This window comes from Mastomys coucha, unplaced genomic scaffold (genome assembly GCF_008632895.1).
Source record: "Mastomys coucha isolate ucsf_1 unplaced genomic scaffold, UCSF_Mcou_1 pScaffold12, whole genome shotgun sequence".
Lineage (NCBI taxonomy): Eukaryota > Metazoa > Chordata > Mammalia > Rodentia > Muridae > Mastomys > Mastomys coucha.
The window spans coordinates 21,964,198-21,973,341 of record NW_022196894.1 but is presented as its reverse complement, the minus strand read 5'-3'; positions in this window follow the sequence as shown (position 1 = coordinate 21,973,341).

Genomic DNA, 9,144 nt, shown 5'->3' with positions numbered 1-9,144 from the left:
GGTACCCGGAGAGCACCTTAGGAGCATCGGAAGACATGGAATGCTGGCTGCAGTCAGGGAGCATGGCCAGGAAGGGGGGCAGCTGAAGTGAAATCCAGGCAGCCTGGGAAGAGTGCTCCAGGGAGAGACAAGAGTCAATGTGCCAGAGCCCCAGGAAGCACACTGATAGACAGGTGGAGGATGGGAGGAAATCTGGTGAGCTGCGGGAACAGAGTTGGTGGGGTTAGTAAAGCAGGAGGCAGGATGCATCTCACAAGGACTTGAGAAGCCACATTGGGGGATTAGCCTCCAACCTAGAACCACTAAGTGATTTGTGCAAGGGGCGATCACTGATAGCAATGCTGGCTGTAGGGTCTGTCTAGACACAGGTCAACCAAGAGAGGAAAGTGGCCTGGACTCAGCCAGCCATGATGGTCCATGTGGGGACAGGAGGAATTAGGAGATGCTTTGGCAGGCCATTGGCAGAACTTGGCAGTAGGGCAGTGGAGTACATGTCACATGCCTTAGCAGGAAAGAAACTTTGAGGTTGATAGCCAGGAATTTGATGTGGGTACAGGGTGCCATTCAGAGAGGCAGGAAACACAGCAGGGAAGAGGCAACTGTTGGGAGATGGGTATGAGCTTAGTGTGGAGCTAAAGATTTGGGGGTTTCAGCATATACATCATTGTCTTTCAAAATATTTGCCAGGTGCTGCCTGCATCACACCCAACTCTGGTACTCAATAAAGTATTTTATCTGTGAAATGGGCACAGAGAATGTAAGATCGGACATTCTTTCATAAAAAGCAACTGGGGCCGGGCGGTGGTGGCGCACGCCTTTAATCCCAGCACTTGGGAGGCAGAGGCAGGCGGATTTCTGAGTTCGAGGCCAGCCTGGTCTACAAAGTGAGCTCCAGGACAGCCAGGGCTACACAGAGAAACCCTGTCTCGAAAAATCAAAAAAAAAAAAAAAAAAAAAAAAAAAAAAAAAAAAAAGCAACTGGGACTAAAGGTTTCTGGTGAGGAACGTGCAGACAATGTTGGAGAAATGGGAGAGTCGTCTTGTCTTTCTTCTCTGGTCTCTTGTTTCTGGGGCTATCTGGTTCTTATACGCCTTTGAGGCCAGCATGTGCTAATTTTGTTTGTATTGGTTTTCTTTAGGAGAGGGTGGTGCAGTACAAATGAGGCCCCACCCACTCCTTTTCTTTTCTTTTTTTTAGTATAATTCAAGAGGAGGGAAAAGCTTTCATCGAAAGACCAGATGTCTTCTGCTGTGGTCTTTTTTTGTGGTCGATTCATTTTATTTTATTAAAAAAAAAATTCTCTTGCAGATGAAGCTCATTTAAACACAATGGCAAAGCCACAAAAAGGCTCTCCTCTGAGGAGCTTCAAACTAGCCTGGACTCAGCCGGGGAGACCAAACAAGGAGATGTCCTGTCCCTTTGGTTGCCCCTTTTTCAGGGGCCAGAGCAGCTGCATTTCAGATGCAAATGGAAGATGGAGGGTGGGCGGGGAGGGGGGGCAATGGAGCTGCTCAGGAAGCTGGTGTGCAGGTGTTGAGGATTCCAGAATCACTCCAACAACAGGCTTTGGGAACACAGAGCCCACAAAGAGGCTTGAGCAGCCTGCTTGGAGGGCTCAAGTGGGCCCGCAGCTGCACTGGGCATTCCTGTTTGTGGTCATCAATGGGCCCTGTATTGAAAATATGAGAGGGAGCAACTGGCACGTTCAGAGAAAGGAAATGTCTTGGAAAAAGAATGAACGCTAGGCTGCAGGGGCTTCCCCCTTGGCTTCGCTCATTAGTTAAGCTCACGCCCATGCATAAAATAGATATTTGAAATATGATATCGTGGCATCCGAACTCTGGAAGGAATCCAGGGGATCATCAAGTCCACCTGTCCCCAGAGATGAGAAAGGCTTCTCCAAGGGTCAGTGACTTGCCCCGGGCCACACCTTGTGTCAGTGAGAGAGAGAGAGAGATCACAGGAGGAGTGCACATGAGTGCACTTGGCCCTCTCTGCTCTACATATTGTATTTTTGCATGTAGTATTTTTTTGTACAATTTACAAGGAATCCTATGAAATTATGTTCATAATTTCTTTCTTTTTAAAATGGAGAAATTGAGACTAGTTGATTAATGGATTATCCCAAATCAAAAAGTGAATGAATAAGTCAGAATTTGAATCCATGTATATTTGTATGTATGTGTTCTTTTCCTCCAAATCTCATCTCTTTTGTTATGCTTCATTCCTGACTCTAAGGCAAGTGTTGTTTTCTCTCAAAATGACACATATCTGTACATAGGCAAATATTGTTTCTTTTCCCATATGTGTAAAATATACTAACCTACATTTAATGCTGAAATGTGGAACATTTGTCTTCAAATATATACATTAAAGTATTCAAATACAGCATAAAGTTCTTATGGCTGTGGTGATCTCTTTCATAGAATATGCATTTAATAACTGCTGGATTTTAGTTGTCCTTTTTTATTTGAAAGGCTACTGCTTCTTAGAGATAGACCCTGGTGTCCACTGACCTATTATTTCTATGAACGTGATGTTTACACTGTACCTGCACTCTTGAGGCACATTTGCAAGCCCTGTCTTAATGCATCTTGGTAGAACTAGAAATGATGTTGTAGGCAAAGCCCTCAGTGCAATCCTGTAAATAATAAAACTGAAGGCCAGAGAAGATCATCAAGAAAAACTAGGCTCAGGTGTTCCTACTCCTGCAGAAGCTGTTCAGTGAGGGGCAGGCTAATGATAGAGTCTGAGAGACTAGAGCCATGAACACTGCTAAATCACACTTCTCTTCGAAAGATGCTGTTGTGTGATGAATAGAACTATGTATGGGTCTGCAGACAGACAGGCTGAGGCATGGGGGGGCAAGGAGGGGTTCTAGGAGAAGAAGGGAACAGGAGAGAGTGAGGGAAAGAGACAGAGATAAACAGATAGACAGACAGACAGACAGACACACACACACACACACACACACACACAGAGAGAGAGAGAGAGAGAGAGAGAGAGAGAGAGAGAGAGAGCTCGTGGGTGGCACCTCAAGGTGTGGGTGGTACTGGAAGGGAAGGGATGGTTGTGGAACGGTGACCTAGAAGAGGTGAGACGCTGTGGGTGGCTTTCTTTGCACAGATGTATCACCCTCTGCCTGCCTGAAGGCTGTGGCAATCTTTGGGTGAGTGCCTTCAAAAGAGCACCCAGTGCCATGATTATGCCAATGGCAGGGCTAGGGTCCTGCCCTAAGGTGGCCCTGCCTGACTCTGGACACTGGTTTTGAGCAGTTTTGTAACTTCAACCTGAGTTTCTGAAAGCAGCTATTTTGCTGTGTAGGTGGACCCACAACCCTTCATTGGGAAAATTAACCGAGCAGTGTGTCCCCTGCTGCTTAATGAGGTGGGAGTGTGACCTGTCTGTTTGAAGAACAGTACAGCAGGGGATCTGAGACTACAATGCTTGTGTGCTGTTTAGATCACACACCTGTGTTATGGACAGAGAACACCAGGGAACATAGAACACCGGGACCATAGAGTAAAACAGGCTTTATGACTTCACGCCTGTCTTTGATAGTTCACATTTTCAACAAATATTTGTTGAGTGGGTTTCCAAGGACCTCTCAGCCCACGGGAAAGAAAGGCATAATCAAGCCGGCACAACAGGGAGCCCCAATGGGAGAAACAATTCAAGCCATATGTAGAGGATGGGGAATTTTGGCTGAGAAGTACACACCTCAGAGGAGTGTCTGTTGGAAGATTCAGAAGTGGGAAGGGTGTAGTGTGGTGTGGGACTTGGAGGGCTGGCTGGACTCTAGGGTGTGTCACTCTATGTATGAGTTTGTGGGGTGGGGTCAGCAGGCCACACCAGCAGGTGGGGAGGTGTAGGATGATGTAAAGCCTGATCCTGGACCATCATCCTGTGAGACCTGGAGGAGGCTCAGAGGACGGCCAACAGAAACATAGCAAGATTATAAATGAAATTTGAATTGTATCGTTTCATCTGCAAATCTGAAAAACAGTCAGAAGGGAGACTAGGAGGCAGGGAGACAAGTCAGAAGAGGGGAGAAACAGCCATCACGGACAATGATGGTAACTTGTTTCCATCAGCTGCAGAGGGGAAGGATAGAGAAAAGATACGAGAAATTCTGGCACTAGTGTTCGTCTGGACATAGGAGTGACGACTGTGAACATGGGAGGAAGATGGGTCCAGAAGATGGTTTCTAGCTTGGGTGACTAGGTAGATGGTGGTACAGTTCAGCAGCAGAGGAGCTGAATGTGGTTAGCTGAGCAGAAACCTGGTGCTCGTGTGTGGCTTGCACAATGCTCAGAGATGTCAAAGTGTAACCATGGGTGAAAGAGACAGTCTGGAACCTAGCAGATACACACTGCCTGGGGATACAGGTTGCACCTAAAAATCCAGTCCATCCACAGTGATATTCAAGTGTCCAATACCTATCTAACTGACCCTAGAGAACAGAGGATGCTCGCTCAGCACTGGTACGGAGAAGCATAGAGGAAGTATACTATGAAGTGAGGCAGACCACACAAAGAAGTGCCCAGGCCCCCGTCTGTCTGTGTGGTATCAGAGCCACAATAGGGACCAGATCAGATCTCTTTGTGTTGGAGCTTATTGCGAGATACAGTGTGCACTCATTTCCTCTTCGCCCCCACCTGCTTCCCACTATCGGAACCTCCTCGCCTTAGTCACTGTACTGAGTCATCTTTGAGGCGATTCTGGCTATCTTTCCTCCATCAGGGTGCACAGTTTGAAAAGCAGCGACAGGGCATATGTTTTATCATAGGCTGGAGGACTGGGAACATGAAAAAACTGTCTCTTATTCGGGATTCTAATCCACATATTGCTCTTGGGTTCCCAGAAGTTGGCGTTCATGATTCTTGGACAATAAGGGAGGATAAATGGGATGAGATTGATTCTGTCTTGTGGGCTTAGCAAATGCAGAACTTGTTGACATCCACTCCCATTCACACTGGTCATAGGCAGTGGCATTATCTTCCATGGGGTTAAGCCTTTCCCCAAGGCTACATGTATATTTGGCTGTTATATTTCAAAGACCACAGTGTTGTATAATATTTCTTTGCCACCTTATATCACATCCAGGGGAGAGTGATTTTCAAGCCAACTCATGACGAGTACCTACTATGTGCACCACCAACTACTGGATTAGAGGGGTTTCTGTAGGACTCGCACTCTTGAGAGGCTCAGCATCCCTTAAGGGATCCCATTTTCCTTTGATTTACCCTTCAATCCTATCGGAGCCTCGCCTATAAATGGAGTCTCCATGGAAGGTGTTTAGGTAGGTGACCAGGGCAGAAGCTAATACTGGATTCAGGATACTACAGAAAGACAGAATAGGTACAGAATGCTCAGTGATGAGTTCAAGAGAGCTAGCTGAGTTCTTTTAGATACATCTTGCAGTGTGAAGCTTTTATAACATGGAATCTGGGGCAGGAAACTAGGCTCATGGAAACTAAATGCATTGAAATGGAGGACTGTGGGACATGTCAAATACCAGTTTAGACATGATCGGGCAGCAGGACAGTTGATTAGTGATTGAAACAGGCTTTTAAGGCACTCTTAACAAGAGATGAATTGCTACAGTTTTGAATACTTGTTCTTCTGACAAGTAGTCAGTTATCAGTTGTATGTATCCTTGGTTCTAGATGTTAGGCTTTGTTGTGGGCATGGCTAAATAGCAGGAAGGGTCTTGACATCAAAGAGCTCAGAGACTCATGAGATGGCAACATTTCAATGATGGTTTTGAAAATGTGTATACCATGAAAAGTGGTGGAAGAAGTCATGGAATAGGGGGGCTGGTATTTTTGAGAAAGTGAAGTTGTGGAAAAGGCCCTTTGAAGGATTAGTGTTAAGGTTGACTCTGAAATATAAATAGGCTGGTGAGAGAGAGAGAGAAAGGGAGGGAGGGAAGGAGGAAGGGAGGGAGGGAGGGAGAGAGAGAGAGAGAGAGAGAGAGAGAGAGTATTGAAAGGATGGTGGACACAAGGAAGAGCAGTACAGAATAACACTTGAGAATGATGACCTTAACCAAAGAAGTCAGACAATAGGATAAGTAAGCCAGTAAATTAACAGACAGAATCAGAATGGTCTGGAAACCAGCCACACCTTCCTCACTCCCTTGGACTCAGTGGTTGGGTCATGCCCTTGAGTTCATCCTAAGAAGCAACTGCTGAAGGTCTCTAGCTTTACATTGCTTTTCATTCTTGCTGTTTCTTAGTAATTAGACCTTCATGCATCAGCATCTTTTCCTAGAGCAAAATAGAACACATGACCTGGTACAAGCCTGGCACAAACAAGAAATGGCAACACACAAATTATCTGTAGACACAAGACACCAAGCACTGGAGTGTTGATGTTGAAAGTCAAAAAGGGGTGTTGTAGCTTTAATTGACCATGTCTATGCACACACCGAACCCAGGAGTTGAAACTGTCTGTCTCTAGTGGACGCATGTGGCATTTCATTACCATGCCTTCATAAATGTAAATGAAGAGCAGGCTTTGGATAGGTGCTTACTTGTGCTCCTTGAAACACTCTTGAGAAGAGAAAATTACCTCCATTTCTCTTCATTTCTAGGCACTGACTTCAATGGGGTTCAGCATGGAGCCAAAGTATGTCATGTACAAGGATCAGTGTCCAAGACAGGATAAAAGTCTAGAATTCCGAACTCTTAAGGACCACTTTTGAAGAGAGCTAACCCAGGCCAGGGTTCCCCCGCTTTTAACCTAAGGACATGTTGGATTCTTCAGCTTTCATAGATAAGTGTAGAAAAATTCCCATGGTACTCAGGAGGTCCCCATTCTGGGAACTTTATGTACTGTGACACTTCTCAGACTATTGGTGTGCTGAAGTCACACCAATACATTTGTCTTGGTTTCATTATGTATTGTCTGATGACCTTGGACATGGTCATTTTCCCAATTGAGCCTCATTGTTTCATCCCTAAAATAAAGCAGTTGGTACAGCCTTGAAACCCTCACCGAGGACCTTGGGTAGCATTTAAGAATGATTTGGGTCAGCTGATTGGTGGACCACGTTGTTGGATGGTAGTTGGACTGTCTACTCTATGGACCGGAAGGGTCTGCTGTTATTCTTCTGATACTCTGCATCTGAGCTCAGACTGACAATGATTTTCTCCGCACTTTCGGCACTGGCATTTTATGGATGCCTTCTACACGCTTGGAACATTTTTGATTGGTGAGGCCTCTGCATCTATGACCAACAAAATTTGATTTAGAATTTCAGCAGCAGTGTTCAGCTGTTGTAAACCTAGAGAAAGATGACAGACATCGTGATGAGGCATTGCCAGGGGGTGGATAGGCATATTGACTGAGTCCAAACCAACAGCTGCTAAAACTTTCCCTTTTACCTCCAGAATCCAAAGATTTCTCTCAACCAGGAGCCTAAAGATTCATTCTCCTGCCAGTTAAGAGTTTGCCTGTGAACTTTAGTACTCTGTCTACTTTCACATACTCACCATGATGCACATACATGTATAGTATATGCCTGATTTGGTATCTGCATTTTCCTTGGTTGCAATACCTCTGTTTAATGTAGCGAATCTCTCATGTATCCATGGTTGATTCATTTGGTGGGTTCGAAGCACGGATGGAAAGTCCCTAGCACTTCAGTGCTGTAAGGCAGCCAGTGAGGAGTTGTCTGATCTGTTTTGTGCTACGGTAGTTTTAAAATGTAGCCTTTTCCTCCCAGCCCCCTTCCTTAAGAAAAATCCTTAAGCTTTTCATAAGAACCCAGTGATCTGGGCATGGTGACTCAGGAGGTCAAGGCAGGTATAGCTTTGTGACTTCAAGGCCAGTCTGGTCTGCAGAGTGAGTTTTAGGATAGCTAGGGCTACATAGAGAGAGACCCTGTCTCAAAAAACAAAAAACAAAAAAATCAAAAATAAAAACAAAAAAAACCCACACCCAAGATAGGTGGGACTGCATGAGGAAATATGCTCTGAAAATCACTCAGGTCAGCAGCAAATGTCAGCACTAAAGACAACTAACTACACCTGACCCAAGTTGCCTGCTGTGATTGTATGTCTCCTCTGAAGCTGACTGCCTCATGTTTCTGGGTTGCTACTGGGCCCAGTTCAGTGGGTGACCTGGACAGATGCCCACCCTACAATGGGCTTTCCTTCCCTTCATTATGAGTGTTAGCCCTCCGGTGAGACAATTTTACTCATGGCTCACACATCAGTTATTCTCTGCCCCTTTGAAAGCCAATTTCATGGTTCAATAGAGCAGAGTTTTGTCCAATAGCACTCTGTCTTGGTGGCTTCAAAGTGCAGCCCCCACCCCACCCCTGGCTCTGGCTGAGTTTCGGGCAGTCATACTTAACAGTCTGATGATTAAGTGAACAGCAATGACACAACACTCAGATTTGGCTCCAATGCCCTCCTGAGGCCCAAGCCTCATGCTCTAATAGAATGAATAGAAAAGGAGACGTTTGCAGCTCTGAAGAATTCCTACTTTGTTGTTCTGTAGCCACATAGGACATGGACCACGATGCTACAAGCTTGTGCTCTATGGACCACCTCTTCGAGGAACTACCTCTAAAATTATCCCAACGGCGACCCTTCCTTCTACATTTCTGAACTAGGCTGCTATCTAAAGTGCGTGATGCTTCGGTTTTTCTTCTAAGCATTAATTAAAAACTCGAGCCATCTAGCTCTGGTACCTTGGGCTCTAAGGTACACAGAAATGGAGTGTCCTAACTTGTTTCTGTCCCATTTCTAAGTCTGTCCTGGCACAGGGACCCTGCTGTAATATCGCAGTACACTTCCAGAGTACAGTACCCTCGGATGCTCCAGGAAGAGAGGCTTCATAGTTCACGTCAGGACAATGCAAACTGAGCTATGCATTTACTGTAATTCTAATCAGATGATTCTATAATTGGAAGGACACCAGTGGCATTCTGTCTTTGGAGTCTTCTCCATTAAGCGACTGAACAAGGGCCAGGGGACCTTTGATTGTCCCAAATGCAGATCCTGAGTGAGACTCTGGAATGAGTGTGTCATTATGTTCCATTCTATTATAAGGTCCCGTCCCTCCTCCTCTCTTGGTAAGATTAGGAAGTGTTAGTAGGTAGTAGCAGTCATTCCCCATATATTCTCAAC